This window comes from Oncorhynchus keta, unplaced genomic scaffold (genome assembly GCF_023373465.1).
Source record: "Oncorhynchus keta strain PuntledgeMale-10-30-2019 unplaced genomic scaffold, Oket_V2 Un_contig_3171_pilon_pilon, whole genome shotgun sequence".
Classification (NCBI taxonomy): Eukaryota; Metazoa; Chordata; class Actinopteri; order Salmoniformes; family Salmonidae; genus Oncorhynchus; species Oncorhynchus keta.
In genome coordinates this window covers 15,001-35,873 of record NW_026287116.1, presented here as the reverse complement: position 1 = coordinate 35,873, position 20,873 = coordinate 15,001, and the positions used below count along the sequence as shown (strand labels likewise).

General features: G+C 47.6%; 1 protein-coding gene and 1 long non-coding RNA gene across 6 annotated transcripts in view; one reads left to right on the top strand and one right to left on the bottom strand.

The window, feature by feature from the left end:
- LOC127923749 (protein kinase C beta type-like) overlaps positions 1 to 20,873 on the top strand; it is a gene marked incomplete at its 3' end in the record, with an annotated part of 86,305 nt that overhangs the window by 50,579 nt on the left and 14,853 nt on the right. The window lies entirely within an intron of this gene.
- Positions 6,849 to 15,958, bottom strand: LOC127923746 (uncharacterized). Of its 5 annotated transcripts, none has more exons than XR_008115258.1 (3): positions 15,358 to 15,958; positions 11,879 to 11,972; positions 6,849 to 6,872 (listed from the first exon to the last, which is right to left on the bottom strand). It is a non-coding gene; the product is annotated as an uncharacterized LOC127923746 (long non-coding RNA). The 5 variants fall into 5 exon arrangements; XR_008115261.1 differs by having other exon boundaries at positions 15,540 to 15,958; XR_008115257.1 differs by lacking the exon at positions 6,849 to 6,872 and adding an exon at positions 7,263 to 7,286.

Sequence of the window (20,873 nt, the reverse complement as noted above, 5' to 3'; positions counted from 1 at the left end):
GTTTTGTTGCCGTTAAACGTGTGTTTTGTAGCCTAAGAGAGTTTACCCAGGATCGGATCCACTCTTCGGTCCCTGGACTACACCTCTCCGTTCTTCGTGGCCTTTCTCCGCTGGAGATCTATTGGCGGATTGGATTGTCTGACTGACCGACTGACTACCACCTTTTTGTATACGGTATTTCATTTGTTTGGATGTGATGTATACTGTGATTTGTGTAGTTAGTGGTAGTTGAGGACTTAATTAAGAGTTGATCCGCTTTAAGGTTCTGTGGTAAAGTAATTGTTATATTGATTGTATGTTTAATACTGGGTTTACGCTACACGGAATGAACGGACAAACATCGCGTGACAAAAGTCACTTGAGTTCACTGAACTCCTTTACCGGGCAGGACTCTTTTTAGGCCCGAGGTACAGGACATTTCTGGAGGAACCAGAACTCATTGTGATATTATTATATGTGTGTGTGTAATCATTGTTGTTGCTAATACAACCCACGCAACAGAATATAGTTGTTTTTAAAAGAAGTTCTTTCCAATGTTTTAAAAATGGGTTTATGAAAAGTTTATTTCCATCCTGACTTTTACATAAGTCCTTTGTATTGGTGTAGACTTGACGGACCAGATGGGACTCATTCCCACCCAAACTAAAAGGAGAAACCAATGTTTTCTCTGGTAGGCACAACCTACCTGGCACCCCTATAAATAATAACCTCAAGTCAAAACCGTTACATAAAAAATGGCACCCCAGATGGGACAGCTCAACATTGAGAACTAACCAAAGCAAATATTTTGTGTGGAATTAAAACAATGGATTCACCCCAAGATAATGTGCTCATCCATGTCATACCTGTCAATGGGAATACACAGGGCCATTCTGACCATCAAGCTGACAATACAAATCATAATGTGAATGGAGATAATGGAGTTGATTTGGGCCAGAGCCCTGGGAATCTGAATGCTCGGCCTGAGCCACAGGCCACAGGAGGTCTAACCAGTTACTCACTTATTGACATGGATCTGTGTGGAAGTACTGAGCTAGTCCTCCCTCTGACACCCAACCTTCCTCCATTGTCTGGTTTATCTCCAGAGGTTGTAGTCTTACAACTTCAAGGTGACATCCTTGATATTCGTCGGACTCAACAACATCTCCAAACTCTTATCCACCATAAATTCAAATGTCTGAGGGAAGAGCAACAACAGAGTGCCATGGAATTCAGAAACTCACTGAGCACTCTAACCCACACGCTGAAAGAGCTCAGTGAGAGTGGAAGACGGGAAATGACTGGTGCCATGGACAGGCAGTTTGACTACCAACGAAACCAACTCACTGCCACTCTCCAATGGCGCCTGCAACATCACCACACTGAGGTCCTCAAGGATGTTAATTCTGTTTTTCTCCCATGGTTAACACTGTAGACCACTTGCAGACAGAACTCTCTAATTGTGTTAAAATGTTGGATGACGTGTCTGTGGACATGGCCTCCATTAGGCACAACTCCTTACACAGAGTTTCCCTGGTGTCCACTTCAGTTCAGACCACTGAGGGCCAAGCTGGCACCTCTGAATGTCCAAGACCGTATCAAGTAAACCCTTCCAGAAACCACAAATCACAACAGGCCAACACACCTAACTCTCTTCGCAGGAATGACCATCCTTCTCTGGGTGCTTTAACCAGAGCTGAAACCCCAAGAGTCACTGCCTACGCCCCCATCGACATCCCCTTCCTTTCAGTTAATACCGCACCAATCGGAAGCTAAAAAGTTACATGATTGGGGTTCAAATGTGGCAGTCTTCTCTGCCATTGCTCCGGTACCACTAACCCTTGATAATCCTTCTGATGATCTCCTTTTACAGGCTGTGAGAAGAGCTCAGCTGGAACAGCCAGAGGAGTTAAGGCTGTTGGAGCAGCTGCAGAATAATGCTGATGTATGTACTTCAAAGCTAGGACGCACCGGGCTCCTGAAGCACAAAATATTCCTTACACAGGAAATGCCGATCAAGCAAAAGCCATATCGTTTGTCCCCAGCGAAGCTAATCATCCAAAAGGGACTCATAAATGATATGTTAACCCAAGATATAATAGAATGTTCCTCCTCTCCCTGGGCTGCTCCTGTTGTCCTCATCCCAAAAAAGACTGGTGGTCTTAGATTTTGTGTGGACTATAGGAAGACCAACAATGTTTCCCAGACTGATGCCTATCCTCTTCCCACCATCCATGAGATCCTGGAGTCATTGTCTGGCGCTGTTGTGTTCACTACCCTTGATCTCAATAGTGGTTATTGGCAGGTTGAGATGGACCAGGAAAGCAAGGACAAGACTGCGTTTGTCTGTGCCGAGGGCTTGTTTTCCTTTAAGGTGATGCCCTTTGGATTAAAGAATGCCCCTGCCACTTTCCAAAGACTCATGGAGATTGCGTTAGGTGAGCTCAAAGGGAAGATCTGTTTCGTCTACCTGGATGATATAATTATCTACTCTCAGAACAGAGAAAGACACTTTCAAGATCTTCAAGCAGTGTTGGACAAGCTAAGAGAAGCTGGTCTGACCTTAAATATGAAGAAGAGCAACTTCTGCCAAACCTCCCTGAAGTTCCTTGGCCATATTGTGTCTTTCGACGGCATTCATGTGGATCCTGAAAAGACAAAGGCTGTACAAGACTTCCCTGTGCCAACCACACTCAAGGCCCTTCAACGGTTCCTTGGTATGGCTGGATGGTACCATCGGTTTGTGTCGAACTTCTCCCAGGTGGCAGAACCCCTCAACGCGATGAAGCGAAAAGGAGCGAAATTCCAATGGACGGCAGAGTGCCAGACTTCCTTTGAAACCCTGAAACGACATCTCGTCACACCTCCCATTTTAGGTCATCCCAACTTTGATTGCCCTTTTGTTGTTTACACTGATGCAAGTGATGTTGGACTTGGTGCTGTCCTAGTCCAACAGACTGGACTTGGCACTGAAGAAGTGCTAGCGTTCGCCAGTCGGACATTGAATGGAGCAGAACGGAACTACTCCACAACAGAGCAAGAGTGCCTTGCAGTGGTCTGGGCTTTGGAAAAGTGGAGGTACTACTTGGAGGGAAGACACTTCACTGTGGTCACTGACCATTCCTCCCTTGTGTGGGTGTTCAAGACCAACAAACCAAGCACCAGACTCATAAGATGGGCTCTACGGTTGCAAGAGTTCACATTTGCAGTGGAATACAGGAAAGGAAAATACAACACTGTTCCAGATGCCTTGTCCAGAGCTCCTACTTGTGATAACGGTGGCCCTGATCTTACATGTGCTACTGTCCTGTCAAGCAGTCGAGACTCGCCCAAAACAGACTTTCCCATCTCTGATGAGGCCATATGGAAAGCTCAACAGGATGATCCAGAAGTACAGGCTTTGTACCAGACTATCCTGGAAGATGGAGAAAAGATGGTCAATCCTACCACAAAGCTGACCATCATTGAAGATAAAGTCTACCGAGTCGTACAACTACCTCACAGAACACTCTACCAAATGTACATACCGGACACTCTACGCCTACAACTGCTTCAACATTTCCATGAAGACCCATTAGCTGGTCATTTGGGCAGGTTCAAAACCTACAAGCGGTTGCAAGCGTTACTCTACTGGCCACATCTGAGCATGGATGTGAAGTCACACATCCGAAATTGTCAGGTTTGTCAAATGTACAAACCAGAAGGTAGAAAGCCTGCTGGCAAGTTGCAGCAAACGGTGGTTACCCGACCTTGGGAAATGTTAGGAGTGGATTTGATGGGTCCATTTCCTAGAAGCTCCAATCAGAATGTGTACATACTTGTTTTTGTTGATTACTATTCAAAGTGGGTGGAACTCTTTTCCCTGCGTCAGGCCACAGCAAGGACCGTCTCTAACATCCTTACGAAAGAGATCCTGACTCGCTGGGGAGTGCCTGATTACATCCTGTCTGATCGAGGTTCCCAATTTGTCTCTGATCTCTTTGAGGAGACCTGCCAAAGATGGAACCTGAGGCAGAAGTTGACCACGGCCTATCACCCACAGACCAATCTCACTGAGAGAGTAAATCGAACCTTGAAGACAATGATTGCTTCCTATGTAGGGACCCAGCACAAACACTGGGACAAGCACCTTCACGAGTTTCGATTTGCCCTGAATTCTGCTGTGCAAGAGTCCACTGGAGTCACACCTGCAGAGCTGAACCTAAGTCGTCCTCTCCGAGGACCCTTGGATATGGTGCTACAGCCCCAGCAGCTTACTCCAGACGCTGCTTGCTATGACCAGGTAGGCCATCTCCATGACTTGAGAGCTCTTGTCTCAAAGAACATGATCCAGGCTCGACTCAAGCAGAAGAGAAATTATGATAAGAACAGACGAGACATGCAGTTCCAGCTTCGTGATCGGGTGTGGCTTCGCTCTCATCCTTACTCGAAAGCTGAACAATTCTTCTCGGCCAAGCTCGCTCCTAAATGGCAAGGACCATATAGGATTGTGGAGCAGATGGGCCCTTTGAACTACCGAGTGGTGAAAGAGGACACAGGTGAAGATATGCGCATCGTCCATGTCTCACGCCTTAAGGCCTGTTACCCCTCGGCTGAGGAATTGGAGGCGATTGAGCGCCGCAAGGTCCTGGATATCTTTGAAGAGGATAGTGAGGATACTTTTCTCGGATTCCCAGACCCAGAAGTCTCGCACCTTAAGGCCTGTGACTCCTCAGCTGAGGAGCGTGAGCTCCAAAAAGTAATGAATATTTTTGTAGAGGAAAGTGATGAGGAGACCTTTCTCGGTTTCCCCGACCAAGATGTGCCTTCCAGGGCAATGGTCGGCTTTTTCCAGGGAGGGGGTGTGTGACGGCCCTGAATTTTTCTGAACCGTCTCAGTGCAGCTCCTTCCAATAGGGCGCTTTCCCTTTAATTCCCAATTAAATAGCCAGCATCAGCTGCACGAAAGTGGGGTTGTGATGGAGACGTGCATGAGGATGTGTTCAACCTCAGTTCCGAAGCTTCTCTATTCCGTTTGTTTTGTTGCCGTTAAACGTGTGTTTTGTAGCCTAAGAGAGTTTACCCAGGATCGGATCCACTCTTCGGTCCCTGGACTACACCTCTCCGTTCTTCGTGGCCTTTCTCCGCTGGAGATCTATTGGCGGATTGGATTGTCTGACTGACCGACTGACTACCACCTTTTTGTATACGGTATTTCATTTGTTTGGATGTGATGTATACTGTGATTTGTGTAGTTAGTGGTAGTTGAGGACTTAATTAAGAGTTGATCCGCTTTAAGGTTCTGTGGTAAAGTAATTGTTATATTGATTGTATGTTTAATACTGGGTTTACACTACACGGAATGAACGGACAAACATCGCGTGACAAAAGTCACTTGAGTTCACTGAACTCCTTTACCGGGCAGGACTCTTTTTAGGCCCGAGGTACAGGACATTTCTGGAGGAACCAGAACTCATTGTGATATTATTATATGTGTGTGTGTAATCATTGTTGTTGCTAATACAACCCACGCAACAGAATATAGTTGTTTTTGAAGTTCTTTTCAATGTTTTAAGGGTTTATGAAAAGTTTATTTCCATCCTGACTTTTACATAAGTCCTTTGTATTGGTGTAGACTTGACGGACCAGATGGGACTCATTCCCACCCAAACTAAAAGGAGAAACCAATGTTTTCTCTGGTAGGCACAACCTACCTGGCACCCCTATAAATAATAACCTCAAGTCAAAACCGTTACAACACGCACGCACACGCACACGCACACACACATACACACACACTCCCTCGACTGGATTGACACGCCCAGTGCATCAGTCTAAATTCCATGACAAAACAAATCCCCATCAGAATCTTTGTTTAAACTAGAGATATCTGTTTGTTTGTGTTGGATCAGAATCTTTGTTTAAACTAGAGATATCTGTTTGTTTGTGTTGGATCAGAATCTTTGTTTAAATTAGAGATATCTGTTTGTTTGTGTTGGATCAGAATCTTTGTTTAAACTAGAGATATCTGTTTGTTTGTATTGGATCAGAATCTTTGTTTAAATTAGAGATATCTGTTTGTTTGTGTTGGATCAGAATCTTTGTTTAAACTAGAGATATCTGTTTGTTTGTGTTGGATCAGAATCTTTGTTTAAATTAGAGATATCTGTTTGTTTGTGTTGGATCAGAATCTTTGTTTAAACTAGAGATATCTGTTTGTTTGTGTTGGATCAGAATCTTTGTTTAAACTAGAGATATCTGTTTGTTTGTGTTGATCAGAATCTTTGTTTAAACTAGAGATATCTGTTTGTTTGTGTTGGTTCAGAATCTTTGTTTAAATTAGAGATATCTGTTTGTTTGTGTTGGATCAGAATCTTTGTTTAAACTAGAGATATCTGTTTGTTTGTGTTGGATCAGAATCTTTGTTTAAACTAGAGATATCTGTTTGTTTGTGTTGGATCAGAATCTTTGTTTAAATTAGAGATATCTGTTTGTTTGTGTTGGATCAGAATCTTTGTTTAAATTAGAGATATCTGTTTGTTTGTGTTGGATCAGAATCTTTGTTTAAATTAGAGATATCTGTTTGTTTGCTTCTCAATCCACAACATCTGCCAGTATCTCTCTTCCACATCGTCAGTGAAAGGTGACAAGAGTTAGAGCAGTCTGAGACATCCCGAAAATCGGTCTTCACACGAAAACTCCTGTAGCGTCCGAACAGTTTGACCGACAAAAACTACTCTATAAAGGGGAGACTCTGTGTTCTCCGAACAGTTTGACCTACTGAAATGGAAAGGGGAGACTCTGTTCTCCGAACAGTTTGACCTACTGAAATGGAAAGGGGAGACTCTGTTCTCCGAACAGTTTGACCTACTGAAATGGAAAGGGGAGACTCTCTGTTCTCCGAACAGTTTGACCTACTGAAATGGAAAGGGGAGACTCTGTGTTCTCGAACAGTTTGACCTACTGAAATGGAAAGGGGAGACTCTGTTCTCCGAACAGTTTGACCTACTGAAATGGAAAGGGGAGACTCTGTTCTCCGAACAGTTTGACCTACTGAAATGGAAAGGGAGACTCTGTGTTCTCCGAACAGTTTGACCTACTGAAATGGAAAGGGAGACTCTGTGTTCTCCGAACAGTTTGACCTACTGAAATGGAAAGGGGAGACTCTGTTCTCCGAACAGTTTGGCCTACTGAAATGGAAAGGGGAGACTCTGTGTTCTCCGAACAGTTTGACCTACTGAAATGGAAAGGGGAGACTCTCTGTTCTCCGAACAGTGTGACCTACTGAAATGGAAAGGGGAGACTCTCTGTTCTCCGAACAGTTTGACCTACTGAAATGGAAAGGGGAGACTCTCTGTTCTCCGAACAGTTTGACCTACTGAAATGGAAAGGGGAGACTCTGTGTTCTCCGAACAGGTTGACCTACTGAAATGGAAAGGGGAGACTCTGTGTTCTCCGAACAGTTTGACCTACTGAAATGGAAAGGGGAGACTCTGTGTTCTCCGAACAGTTTGACCTACTGAAATGGAAAGGGGAGACTCTGTTCTCCGAACAGTTTGACCTACTGAAATGGAAAGGGGAGACTCTGTTCTCCGAACAGTTTGACCTACTGAAATGGAAAGGGGAGACTCTGTGTTCTCCGAACAGTTTGACCTACTGAAATGGAAAGGGGAGACTCTGTTCTCCGAACAGTTTGACCTACTGAAATGGAAAGGGAGACTCTGTGTTCTCCGAACAGTTTGACCTACTGAAATGGAAAGGGGAGACTCTGTGTTCTCCGAACAGTTTGACCTACTGAAATGGAAAGGGGAGACTCTCTGTTCTCCGAACAGTTTGACCTACTGAAATGGAAAGGGGAGACTCTGTGTTCTCCGAACAGTTTGACCTACTGAAATGGAAAGGGGGAGACTCTGTTCTCCGAACAGTTTGACCTACTGAAATGGAAAGGAGACTCTGTGTTCTCCGAACAGTTTGACCTACTGAAATGGAAAGGGGAGACTCAGTTTGACCTACTGAAATGGAAAGGGGAGACTCTGTGTTCTCCGAACAGATTGACCTACTGAAATGGAAAGGGAGACTCTGTTTGACCTACTGAAATGGAAAGGGAGACTCAGTTTGACCTACTGAAATGGAAAGGGGAGACTCTGTTCTCCGAACAGTTTGACCTACTGAAATGGAAAGGGGAGACTCAGTTTGACCTACTGAAATGGAAAGGGGAGACTCTGTGTTCTCCGAACAGTTTGACCTACTGAAATGGAAAGGGGAGACTCTGTTCTCCGAACAGTTTGACCTACTGAAATGGAAAGGGGAGACTCAGTTTGACCTACTGAAATGGAAAGGGGGAGACTCTGTTCTCCGAACAGTTTGACCTACTGAAATGGAAAGGGGAGACTCAGTTTGACCTACTGAAATGGAAAGGGGAGACTCTGTTCTCCGAACAGTTTGACCTACTGAAATGGAAAGGGGAGACTCAGTTTGACCTACTGAAATGGAAAGGGGAGACTCTGTTCTCCGAACAGTTTGACCTACTGAAATGGAAAGGGGAGACTCTGTTCTCCGAACAGTTTGACCTACTGAAATGGAAAGGGGAGACTCTGTGTTCTCCGAACAGTTTGACCTACTGAAATGGAAAGGGGAGACTCTGTTCTCCGAACAGTTTGACCTACTGAAATGGAAAGGGGAGACTCTGTTCTCCGAACAGTTTGACCTACTGAAATGGAAAGGGGAGACTCTGTGTTCTCCGAACAGTTTGACCTACTGAAATGGAAAGGGAGACTCAGTTTGACCTACTGAAATGGAAAGGGGAGACTCTGTGTTCTCCGAACAGTTTGACCTACTGAAATGGAAAGGGGAGACTCTGTTTGACCTACTGAAATGGAAAGGGAGACTCAGTTTGACCTACTGAAATGGAAAGGGGGAGACTCTGTTCTCCGAACAGTTTGACCTACTGAAATGGAAAGGGAGACTCTGTGTTCTCCGAACAGTTTGACCTACTGAAATGGAAAGGGGGAGACTCTGTTCTCCGAACAGTTTGACCTACTGAAATGGAAAGGGGAGACTCAGTTTGACCTACTGAAATGGAAAGGGGAGACTCTGTTCTCGAACAGTTTGACCTACTGAAATGGAAAGGGGAGACTCAGTTTGACCTACTGAAATGGAAAGGGGGAGACTCTGTTCTCCGAACAGTTTGACCTACTGAAATGGAAAGGGAGACTCAGTTTGACCTACTGAAATGGAAAGGGGAGACTCTGTGTTCTCCGAACAGTTTGACCTACTGAAATGGAAAGGGGAGACTCTGTTCTCCGAACAGTTTGACCTACTGAAATGGAAAGGGGAGACTCAGTTTGACCTACTGAAATGGAAAGGGGAGACTCTGTTCTCCGAACAGTTTGACCTACTGAAATGGAAAGGGGAGACTCTGTGTTCTCCGAACAGTTTGACCTACTGAAATGGAAAGGGGAGACTCTGTGTTCTCCGAACAGTTTGACCTACTGAAATGGAAAGGGGAGACTCTGTGTTCTCCGAACAGTTTGACCTACTGAAATGGAAAGGGGAGACTCTGTTCTCCGAACAGTTTGACCTACTGAAATGGGAAGGGGAGACTCTGTGTTCTCCAAACAGTTTGACCTACTGAAATGGAAAGGGGAGACTCTGTTCTCCGAACAGTTTGACCTACTGAAATGGGAAGGGGAGACTCTGTGTTCTCCGAACAGTTTGGCCTACTGAAATGGAAAGGGAGACTCTGTGTTCTCCGAACAGTTTGACCTACTGAAATGGAAAGGCGAGACTCTGTGTTCTCCGAACAGTTTGACCTACTGAAATGGAAAGGGGAGACTCTGTTCTCCGAACAGTTTGACCTACTGAAATGGAAAGGGGAGACTCTGTTCTCCGAACAGTTTGACCTACTGAAATGGAAAGGGGAGACTCTGTTCTCCGAACAGGTTGACCTACTGAAATGGAAAGGAGACTCTGTGTTCTCCGAACAGTTTGACCTACTGAAATGGAAAGGGGAGACTCTGTTCTCCGAACACTGTGACCTACTGAAATGGAAAGGGGAGACTCTGTTCTCCGAACAGTTTGACCTACTGAAATGGAAAGGGGAGACTCTGTTCTCCGAACAGTTTGACCTACTGAAATGGAAAGGGGAGACTCTGTGTTCTCCGAACAGTTTGGCCTACTGAAATGGAAAGGGGAGACTCTGTGTTCTCCGAACAGTTTGACCTACTGAAATGGAAAGGGGAGACTCTGTTCTCCGAACAGTTTGACCTACTGAAATGGGAAGGAGACTCTGTGTTCTCCGAACAGTTTGACCTACTGAAATGGAAAGGGGAGACTCTGTTCTCCGAACAGTTTGACCTACTGAAATGGGAAGGGAGACTCTGTGTTCTCCGAACAGTTTGGCCTACTGAAATGGAAAGGGGAGACTCTGTGTTCTCCGAACAGTTTGACCTACTGAAATGGAAAGGGGAGACTCTGTGTTCTCCGAACAGTTTGACCTACTGAAATGGAAAGGGGAGACTCTGTTCTCCGAACAGTTTGACCTACTGAAATGGAAAGGGGGAGACTCTGTTCTCCGAACAGTTTGACCTACTGAAATGGAAAGGGGAGACTCTGTTCTCCGAACAGGTTGACCTACTGAAATGGAAAGGAGACTCTGTGTTCTCCGAACAGTTTGACCTACTGAAATGGAAAGGGGAGACTCTGTGTTCTCCGAACAGTTTGACCTACTGAAATGGAAAGGGGAGACTCTGTGTTCTCCGAACAGTGTGACCTACTGAAATGGAAAGGGGAGACTCTGTGTTCTCCGAACAGTTTGACCTACTGAAATGGAAAGGGGAGACTCTGTGTTCTCCGAACAGTGTGACCTGAAATGGAAAGGGGAGACTCTGTGTTCTCGAACAGTTTGACCTACTGAAATGGAAAGGGGAGACTCTGTGTTCTCCGAACAGTTTGACCTACTGAAATGGAAAGGGGAGACTCTGTTCTCCGAACAGTTTGACCTACTGAAATGGAAAGGGGAGACTCTGTGTTCTCCGAACAGTGTGACCTACTGAAATGGAAAGGGGGAGACTCTGTTCTCCGAACAGTTTGACCTACTGAAATGGAAAGGGGAGACTCTGTGTTCTCCGAACAGTTTGACCTACTGAAATGGAAAGGGGAGACTCTGTGTTCTCCGAACAGTTTGACCTACTGAAATGGAAAGGGGAGACTCTGTTCTCCGAACAGTTTGACCTACTGAAATGGAAAGGGGAGACTCTGTTCTCCGAACAGGTTGACCTACTGAAATGGAAAGGAGACTCTGTGTTCTCCGAACAGTTTGACCTACTGAAATGGAAAGGGGAGACTCTGTGTTCTCCGAACAGTTTGACCTACTGAAATGGAAAGGGGAGACTCTGTGTTCTCCGAACAGTGTGACCTACTGAAATGGAAAGGGGAGACTCTGTGTTCTCCGAACAGTTTGACCTACTGAAATGGAAAGGGGAGACTCTGTGTTCTCCGAACAGTGTGACCTGAAATGGAAAGGAGACTCTGTGTTCTCCGAACAGTTTGACCTACTGAAATGGAAAGGGGAGACTCTGTGTTCTCCGAACAGTTTGACCTACTGAAATGGAAAGGGGAGACTCTGTTCTCCGAACAGTTTGACCTACTGAAATGGAAAGGGGAGACTCTGTGTTCTCCGAACAGTGTGACCTACTGAAATGGAAAGGGGAGACTCTGTTCTCCGAACAGTTTGACCTACTGAAATGGAAAGGGAGACTCTGTGTTCTCCGAACAGTTTGACCTACTGAAATGGAAAGGGGAGACTCTGTTCTCCGAACAGTGTGACCTACTGAAATGGAAAGGGGAGACTCTGTGTTCTCCGAACAGTTTGACCTACTGAAATGGAAAGGGAGACTCTGTGTTCTCCGAACACTTTGACCTACTGAAATGGAAAGGGGAGACTCTGTGTTCTCCGAACAGTTTGACCTACTGAAATGGAAAGGGGAGACTCTCTGTTCTCCGAACAGTTTGACCTACTGAAATGGAAAGGGGAGACTCTGTTCTCCGAACAGTTTGACCTACTGAAATGGAAAGGGGAGACTCTGTTCTCCGAACAGTTTGACCTACTGAAATGGAAAGGGGAGACTCTGTGTTCTCCGAACAGTTTGACCTACTGAAATGGAAAGGGGAGACTCTGTTCTCCGAACAGTTTGACCTACTGAAATGGAAAGGGGAGACTCTGTTCTCCGAACAGTTTGACCTACTGAAATGGAAAGGGGAGACTCTGTTCTCCGAACAGTTTGACCTACTGAAATGGAAAGGGGAGACTCTGTGTTCTCCGAACAGTTTGACCTACTGAAATGGAAAGGGGAGACTCTGTTCTCCGAACACTTTGACCTACTGAAATGGAAAGGGGAGACTCTGTTCTCCGAACAGTTTGACCTACTGAAATGGAAAGGGGAGACTCTGTGTTCTCCGAACAGTTTGACCTACTGAAATGGAAAGGGGAGACTCTGTTCTCCGAACAGTTTGACCTACTGAAATGGAAAGGGGAGACTCTGTTCTCCGAACAGTTTGACCTACTGAAATGGAAAGGGGAGACTCTGTTCTCCGAACAGTTTGACCTACTGAAATGGAAAGGAGACTCTGTGTTCTCCGAACAGTTTGACCTACTGAAATGGAAAGGGAGACTCTGTTCTCCGAACAGGTTGACCTACTGAAATGGAAAGGGGAGACTCTGTTCTCCAAACAGTTTGACCTACTGAAATGGAAAGGGAGACTCTCTGTTCTCCGAACAGTTTGACCTACTGAAATGGAAAGGGGAGACTCTGTGTTCTCCGAACAGTTTGACCTACTGAAATGGAAAGGAGACTCTGTGTTCTCCGAACAGTTTGACCTACTGAAATGGAAAGGGAGACTCAGTTTGACCTACTGAAATGGAAAGGGGAGACTCTGTTCTCCGAACAGTTTGACCTACTGAAATGGAAAGGGGAGACTCAGTTTGACCTACTGAAATGGAAAGGAGACTCTGTGTTCTCCGAACAGTTTGACCTACTGAAATGGAAAGGGGAGACTCTGTTCTCCGAACAGTTTGACCTACTGAAATGGAAAGGGAGACTCAGTTTGACCTACTGAAATGGAAAGGGGAGACTCTGTTCTCCGAACAGTTTGACCTACTGAAATGGAAAGGAGACTCTGTGTTCCTCCGAACAGTTTGACCTACTGAAATGGAAAGGGAGACTCTGTGTTCTCCGAACAGTTTGACCTACTGAAATGGAAAGGAGACTCTGTGTTCTCCGAACAGTTTGACCTACTGAAATGGAAAGGGGAGACTCTGTTCTCCGAACAGTTTGACCTACTGAAATGGGAAGGGGAGACTCTGTGTTCTCCAAACAGTTTGACCTACTGAAATGGAAAGGGGAGACTCTGTTCTCCGAACAGTTTGACCTACTGAAATGGGAAGGGGAGACTCTGTGTTCTCCGAACAGTTTGGCCTACTGAAATGGAAAGGGAGACTCTGTGTTCTCCGAACAGTTTGACCTACTGAAATGGAAAGGCGAGACTCTGTGTTCTCCGAACAGTTTGACCTACTGAAATGGAAAGGGGAGACTCTGTTCTCCGAACAGTTTGACCTACTGAAATGGAAAGGGGGAGACTCTGTTCTCCGAACAGTTTGACCTACTGAAATGGAAAGGGGAGACTCTGTTCTCCGAACAGGTTGACCTACTGAAATGGAAGGGGAGACTCTGTGTTCTCCGAACAGTTTGACCTACTGAAATGGAAAGGGGAGACTCTGTTCTCCGAACACTGTGACCTACTGAAATGGAAAGGGGAGACTCTGTTCTCCGAACAGTTTGACCTACTGAAATGGAAAGGGGAGACTCTGTTCTCCGAACAGTTTGACCTACTGAAATGGAAAGGGGAGACTCTGTGTTCTCCGAACAGTTTGGCCTACTGAAATGGAAAGGAGACTCTGTGTTCTCCGAACAGTTTGACCTACTGAAATGGAAAGGGGGAGACTCTGTTCTCCGAACAGTTTGACCTACTGAAATGGGAAGGGGAGACTCTGTGTTCTCCGAACAGTTTGACCTACTGAAATGGAAAGGGGGAGACTCTGTTCTCCGAACAGTTTGACCTACTGAAATGGGAAGGAGACTCTGTGTTCTCCGAACAGTTTGGCCTACTGAAATGGAAAGGGGAGACTCTGTGTTCTCCGAACAGTTTGACCTACTGAAATGGAAAGGGAGACTCTGTGTTCTCCGAACAGTTTGACCTACTGAAATGGAAAGGGGAGACTCTGTTCTCCGAACAGTTTGACCTACTGAAATGGAAAGGGGAGACTCTGTTCTCCGAACAGTTTGACCTACTGAAATGGAAAGGGAGACTCTGTTCTCCGAACAGGTTGACCTACTGAAATGGAAAGGGGAGACTCTGTGTTCTCCGAACAGTTTGACCTACTGAAATGGAAAGGGGAGACTCTGTGTTCTCCGAACAGTTTGACCTACTGAAATGGAAAGGGGAGACTCTGTGTTCTCCGAACAGTGTGACCTACTGAAATGGAAAGGGAGACTCTGTGTTCTCCGAACAGTTTGACCTACTGAAATGGAAAGGGAGACTCTGTGTTCTCCGAACAGTGTGACCTGAAATGGAAAGGAGACTCTGTGTTCTCCGAACAGTTTGACCTACTGAAATGGAAAGGGAGACTCTGTGTTCTCCGAACAGTTTGACCTACTGAAATGGAAAGGGGGAGACTCTGTTCTCCGAACAGTTTGACCTACTGAAATGGAAAGGGGAGACTCTGTGTTCTCCGAACAGTGTGACCTACTGAAATGGAAAGGGGAGACTCTGTTCTCCGAACAGTTTGACCTACTGAAATGGAAAGGAGACTCTGTGTTCTCCGAACAGTTTGACCTACTGAAATGGAAAGGGGAGACTCTGTTCTCCGAACAGTGTGACCTACTGAAATGGAAAGGGGAGACTCTGTGTTCTCCGAACAGTTTGACCTACTGAAATGGAAAGGGAGACTCTGTGTTCTCCGAACACTTTGACCTACTGAAATGGAAAGGGGAGACTCTGTGTTCTCCGAACAGTTTGACCTACTGAAATGGAAAGGAGACTCTGTGTTCTCCGAACAGTTTGACCTACTGAAATGGAAAGGGGAGACTCTGTTCTCCGAACAGTTTGACCTACTGAAATGGAAAGGGGAGACTCTGTTCTCCGAACAGTTTGACCTACTGAAATGGAAAGGGGAGACTCTGTGTTCTCCGAACAGTTTGACCTACTGAAATGGAAAGGGGGAGACTCTGTTCTCCGAACAGTTTGACCTACTGAAATGGAAAGGGGAGACTCTCTGTTCTCTGAACAGTTTGACCTACTGAAATGGAAAGGGGAGACTCTGTGTTCTCCGAACACTTTGACCTACTGAAATGGAAAGGGGAGACTCTGTGTTCTCCGAACAGTTTGACCTACTGAAATGGAAAGGGGAGACTCTGTTCTCCGAACAGTTTGACCTACTGAAATGGAAAGGGGAGACTCTGTTCTCCGAACAGTTTGACCTACTGAAATGGAAAGGGGAGACTCTGTTCTCCGAACAGTTTGACCTACTGAAATGGAAAGGGGAGACTCTGTGTTCTCCGAACAGTTTGACCTACTGAAATGGAAAGGGGAGACTCTGTTCTCCGAACAGTTTGACCTACTGAAATGGAAAGGGGAGACTCTGTTCTCCGAACAGTTTGACCTACTGAAATGGAAAGGGGAGACTCTGTTCTCCGAACAGTTTGACCTACTGAAATGGAAAGGGGAGACTCTGTACCTAAAGGGGTCCTACAATTCAGCTAAATGATCCCATGGTATGACCATCTCAAACAATTCCACATCTCAGCACCCCTCCCTCCCCCCAAACATCTTAGACCCTAAAGAATTACCAAGCAGGTTGTGGCTTTAAACTGGAGACCTGAGTCTTGGTCGGAGCACTGTGTGCTGGAAAGAGGTGTGTGTGTGTGTGTGTGTGTGTGTGTGTGTGTGTGTGTGTGTGTGTGTGTGTGTGTGTGTGTGTGTGTGTGTGCGTGTGCGTGTGCGTGTGTGTGTGTGTGTGATGGGGCGGAACTGGAAAGTCCATTATTTGATCAATGACCCAACGATTGACCCACATCACCGGAACACTCGGCTCACCCAGAGAAGAGGATTGATTGTTCTGTACTGACTAACTAAACTGGTGGTTAAGTGTTAACAAATGGAGCATTCAGAACCAAGTAGAGATAGACAGAGCTGTTTAGAGAGGGAGGGGGAGAGGGGGTAGAGACAGACCTGTTTAGAGAGGGAGAGAGAGGGGGGTAGAGACAGAGCTGTTTAGAGAGGGAGAGGGAGAGGGGGTAGAGACAGACCTGTTTAGAGAGGAGAGAGAGGGGGGTAGAGACAGAGCTGTTTAGAGAGGGGGGTAGAGACAGAGCTGTTTAGAGAGGGGGGTAGAGACAGAGATGTTTAGAGAGGGGGGTAGAGACAGAGCTGTTTAGAGAGGGAGAGAGAGGGGGGTAGAGACAGAGCTGTTTAGAGAGGGAGAGAGAGAGGGGGTAGAGACAGACCTGTTTAGAGAGGGAGAGAGAGGGGGGGTAGAGACAGAGCTGTTTAGAGAGGGGGGGTAGAGACAGAGCTGTTTAGAGAGGGGGGGGGGGGCAGAGACAGAGATGTTTAGAGAGGGGGGTAGAGACAGAGCTGTTTAGAGAGGGAGAGAGAGAGGGGGGTAGAGACAGAGCTGTTTAGAGAGGGGGGGTAGAGACAGAGCTGTTTGGAGAGGGAGAGAGAGAGGGGGTAGAGACAGAGCTGTTTAGAGAGGGAGAGAGAGAGGGGGGTCGAGAGAGACCTGTTTAGAGAGGGAGAGAGAGAGGGGGTAGAGACAGAGCTGTTTAGAGAGGGAGAGAGGGGGGTAGAGACAGAGCTGTTTAGAGAGGGGGGTAGAGACAGAGCTGTTTAGAGAGGGGGGGGTAGAGACAGAGCTGTTTAGAGAGGGAGAGAGAGAGGGGGGTAGAGACAGAGCTGTTTAGAGAGGGAGAGAGAGAGGGGGTAGAGACAGACCTGTTTAGAGAGGGAGAGAGAGATAAGGGGTATAGAGAGAGCTGTTTAGAGAGGGAGAGAGAGGGGGTCGAGAGAGACCTGTTTAGAGAGGGAGAGAGAGGGGGTAGAGACAGAGCTGTTTAGAGAGGGAGAGAGAGGGGGGTAGAGAGAGAGCTGTTTAGAGAGGTAGAGAGAGAGGGGGTTGAGTGAGACCTGTTTAGAGAGGGAGAGAGAGGGGGTAGAGACAGAGATGTTTAGAGAGGGAGAGAGGGGGTAGAGACAGAGCTGTTTAGAGAGGGAGAGAGAGAGGGGGGTAGAGAGAGACCTGTTTAGAGAGGGAGAGAGAGAGGGGCTAGAGAGAGGGGGGTAGAGAGAGACCTGTTCGGGATAGAGATAGAGAGAGGGGTGGTAGAGAGAGAGCTGTGTTACTGTGTTACTGTACCCTGTCCTGCTGTGTTACTGTACCCTGGCCTGCTGTGTTACTGTACCCTGGCCTGCTGTGTTACTGTGTTACTGTACCCTGTCCTGCTGTGTTACTGTACCCTGTCCTGCTGTGTTACTGTACCCTGTCCTGCTGTGTTACTGTGTTACTGTACCCTGTCCTGCTGTGTTACTGTACCCTGTCCTGCTGTGTTACTGTACCCTGGCCTGCTGTGTTACTGTACCCTTGCCTGCTGTGTTACTGTGTTACTGTACCCTGGCCTACTGTGTTACTGTACACTGGCCTGCTGTGTTACTGTGTTACTGTACCCTGGCCTGCTGTGTCACTGTACCCTGTCCTGCTGTGTTACTGTACCCTGTCCTACTGTGTTACTGTGTTACTGTACCCTGGCCTACTGTGTTACTGTACCCTGGCCTGCTGTGTTACTGTGTTACTGTACCCTGGCCTACTGTGTTACTGTACCCTGTCCTGCTGTGTTACTGTACCCTGTCCTGCTGTGTTACTGTAGCCTGTCCTGCTGTGTTACTGTACCCTGTCCTACTGTGTTACTGTACCCTGGCCTGCTGTGTTACTGTACCCTGGCCTGCTGTGTTACTGTACCCTGGCCTGCTTTGTTACTGTACCCTGTCCTGCTGTGTTACTGTACCCTGTCCTGCTGTGTTACTGTACCCTGGCCTGCTGTGTTACTGTACCCTGGCCTGCTGTGTTACTGTACCCTGTCCTGCTGTGTTACTGTACCCTGTCCTACTGTGTTATTGTGTTACTGTACCCTGTCCTGCTGTGTTACTGTACCCTGTCCTACTGTGTTACTGTGTTACTGTACCCTGGCCTGCTGTGTTACTGTACCCTGTCCTGCTGTGTTACTGTACCCTGGCCTGCTGTGTTACTGTACCCTGGCCTGCTGTGTTACTGTGTTACTGTACCCTGGCCTACTGTGTTACTGTACCCTGGCCTGCTGTGTTACTGTACCCTGTCCTGCTGTGTTACTGTACCCTGTCCTGCTGTGTTACTGTAGCCTGTCCTGCTGTGTTACTGTACCCTGTCCTACTGTGTTACTGTAGCCTGTCCTGCTGTGTTACTGTACCCTGTCCTGCTGTGTTACTGTACCCTGGCCTGCTGTGTTACTGTACCCTGTCCTGCTGTGTTACTGTACCCTGTCCTACTGTGTTATTGTGTTACTGTACCCTGTCCTGCTGTGTTACTGTACCCTGTCCTGCTGTGTTACTGTACCCTGTCCTGCTGTGTTACTGTAACCTGGCCTACAAAGTTACTGTACACTTGCCTGCTGTGTTACTGTGTTACTGTACCCTGGCCTACTGTGTTACTGTACACTGGCCTGCTGTGTTACTGTGTTACTGTACCCTGGCCTGCTGTGTTACTGTACCCTGTCCTGCTGTGTTACTGTACCCTGTCCTGCTGTGTTACTGTGTTACTGTACCCTGTCCTGCTGTGTTACTGTACCCTGTCCTGCTGTGTTACTGTACCCTGTCCTACTGTGTTACTGTGTTACTGTACCCTGGCCTACTGTGTTACTGTACCCTGGCCTGCTGTGTTACTGTACCCTGGCCTGCTGTGTTACTGTACCCTGTCCTGCTGTGTTACTGTACCCTGTCCTGCTGTGTTACTGTACCCTGGCCTGCTGTGTTACTGTACCCTGTCCTGCTGTGTTACTGTACCCTGTCCTGCTGTGTTACTGTACCCTGTCCTGCTGTGTTACTGTACCCTGGCCTGCTGTGTTACTGTACCCTGGCCTGCTGTGTTACTGTGTCACTGTGTTACTATAGCCTGATTACTGATTATTGATCAGTAGTGGACAGTGTTTCTGGATTGTGTTTGGTGCTAAATAGTTCATTGATTTTAAATTCCCTGTTGGTGGTTTTACTCAGCCTGTCAGATATACAAACAGAGATGAATGTTTTCTTCAATCACTCTCATTGAGCAGCCCTCTCTCCACCCTCTCTCCACCCTCTCTCTATCCTCTCCACCCTCTCTCCACCCTCTCTCCACCCTCTCTCTATCCCCTCTCCACCCTCTCTACGCCCTCTCTCCATCCTCTCCACCCTCTCTCCATCCTCTCTCCATCCTCTCCATCCTCTCTCTCCTCCTCTCTCCATCCTCTCTCCATCCTCTCTCCACCCTCTCTCCATCCTCTCCACCCTCTCTCCATCCTCTCTCTCCTCCTCTCTCCCATCCTCTCTCCATCCTCTCTCTCCTCCTCTCTCCATCCTCTCTCCATCCTCTCTCCATCCTCTCTCCGCCCCTCTCTCCACCCTCTCCATCCTCTCTCCATCCTCTCTCATCCTCTCTCCATCCTCTCTCCATCCTCTCTCCACCCTCTCTCCATCCTCTCTCTCCTCCTCTCTCCATCCTCTCTCCATCCTCTCTCATCCTCTCTCCATCCTCTCTCCACCCTCTCTCCGCCCTCTCTCCATCCTCTCTCCATCCTCTCTCCATCCTCTCTCCATCCTCTCTCCATCCTCTCCATCCTCTCTCCATCCACTCCACCCTCTCTCCATCCTCTCTCCATCCTCTCTCCCATCCTCTCTCTCCTCTCTCCATCCTCTCTCCATCCTCTCTCCATCCTCTCCACCCTCCATCCTCTCTCTCCTCCTCTCTCCTCCTCTCTCCATCCTCTCTCCATCCTCTCTCCATCCTCTCCACCCTCTCTCTCCTCCTCTCTCCATCCTCTCTCCATCCTCTCTCTCCTCCTCTCTCCATCCTCTCCATCCTCTCTCCATCCTCTCCACCCTCTCTCCATCCTCTCTCCATCCTCTCCACCCTCTCTCCACCCTCTCTCCACCCTCTCTCCATCCTCTCCACCCTCTCTCCATCCTCTCTCCATCCTCTCCACCCTCTCTCCATCCTCTCCACCCCTCTCTCCATCCTCTCCACCCTCTCTCCATCCTCTCTCCATCCTCTCCACCCTCTCTCCATCCTCTCTCCACCCTCTCTCCATCCTCTCCACCCTCTCTCCATCCTCTCTCCATCCTCTCCACCCTCTCTCCACCCTCTCTCCATCCTCTCTCCATCCTCTCCCCATCCTCTCCACCCTCTCTCCATCCTCTCTCCATCCTCTCCACCCTCTCTCCACCCTCTCTCCATCCTCTCTCCATCCTCTCCATCCTCTCTCTCCTCCTCTCTCCATCCTCTCTCCATCCTCTCTCCACCCTCTCTCCATCCTCTCCACCCTCTCTCCACCCTCTCTCCCTCCTCTCTCCATCCTCTCTCCATCCTCTCTCTCCTCCTCTCTCCATCCTCTCTCCATCCTCTCTCCATCCTCTCTCCGCCCTCTCTCCATCCTCTCTCCACCCTCTCTCCATCCTCTCTCTCCCTCCTCTCTCCATCCTCTCTCCATCCTCTCTCATCCTCTCTCCATCCTCTCTCCACCCTCTCTCCGCCCTCTCTCCCATCCTCTCTCCATCCTCTCTCCATCCTCTCTCCA